Genomic DNA, 1,430 nt, shown 5'->3' on the forward strand with positions numbered 1-1,430 from the left:
TTTCCTGCAAGTCACCTTCTTTTGTAAGACTTACACTATATTTAAAGTAACAATACATGATTATTCAAAATAGGAATAAGTAGTTAGGTACTTGCAATTACATGAGTTGACAACTGTTAGAAAGGCTTATTCTTATCAAATAGACCAGGTACAATGTGTAAAGTGTTATGCCTGAATGAACTTGAGTACTTTAAATACATTATTATCAATAAAATAAAATAATAGCATTCAAGTACTGGTGTCAGACATAATGGAGCAATTTTATTTATTTTAATATTTTATGTTTTTATATTCCATTTGAGAATGAAGAAAATTTGATCTGTAATACAAATGTAGATTGTATTGGATTTCAGCCTACTAGGGAATGCTGTTCATATGAGAAAAAAACGGCCTTTTGTTTAGAAAAACAACTTGGTGGCTGCTTTGGGTATAAAAGAAGCCTTCCTTGCATTGTCTTGAAGGAGAATATAGAACAGAAGAAAAATGTGGCATGTTCGGGGGAGAGGGGTGAATGTCAAGAAGAACATAAAAAAATAACAATAGGTAAGGCAGAAGTGGGAATCATGCCACTGTTGGTAAGAAAATAGGCCCAGCAACATGATAGGGTGCTGTGGTCAGAGGATTCCTAGTAGTACAAATCCCTGTGGAATCTTTTATGAGAAATGTTACATCTTAAATTGTTTTCTCAGCTGTGCGATGGATGGTATCAAACCTCTCCAGGAACACCTCTTTACCTGCCCCCACTAAATAACATCCCCAAAACCACTTGTTGCATATTGCTTATCCTATATGCTGCGGGGGAGTCACAGAAAACAACTTGTAGTTCATGTCTGTGCTAATCTTGGATGCAGAGATCATATCACAGAAGGACATGCTAATCAGATTGAGGTGGGAACTAGGAATTTCATTGGGATGCAGGAAAAGTGAAAGTGAAAATCGCTCAGTCATGTCCAACTCTTTATGACCCCGTGGACTATACAGTCCATGGAATTCTCCAGGCTAGAATACTGGAGTGGGTAGCCTTTCCCTTCTCCAGGGGATCTTCCCAACCCAAAGATTAAACCCAAGTCTCCCGCATTGCAGGCGGATTCTTTATCTGCAATGCAGGAGACCTTGAAAATTTCCAAAAACCATAGAAAGGATATCTGTCTTCCAATGAGATATGGAATAGGACCCTGAACAGTATTTTTACAAATATTCAAGGAAAATTTGACTTCATATGGTGACTCATTTTGATCAAAGAGTTCTAGGCTACAAATATGTGGTAGAAATAATTATGACACCATTATTTTTTATAGGAACTATATTCAAAAATATATATTATTACACAAGTGGATCCTAATCTTTCAAAAATTCACTGGAAATAACTTATTGGTTACTTATAATTGAACAGACATTTGTTTGAGGTGAAGTCAACTTGTGAGCCTGAG

This window comes from Bison bison, unplaced genomic scaffold, assembly GCF_000754665.1.
Source record: "Bison bison bison isolate TAMUID 2011002044 unplaced genomic scaffold, Bison_UMD1.0 scf7180017864263, whole genome shotgun sequence".
Taxonomy (NCBI): Eukaryota; Metazoa; Chordata; class Mammalia; order Artiodactyla; family Bovidae; genus Bison; species Bison bison.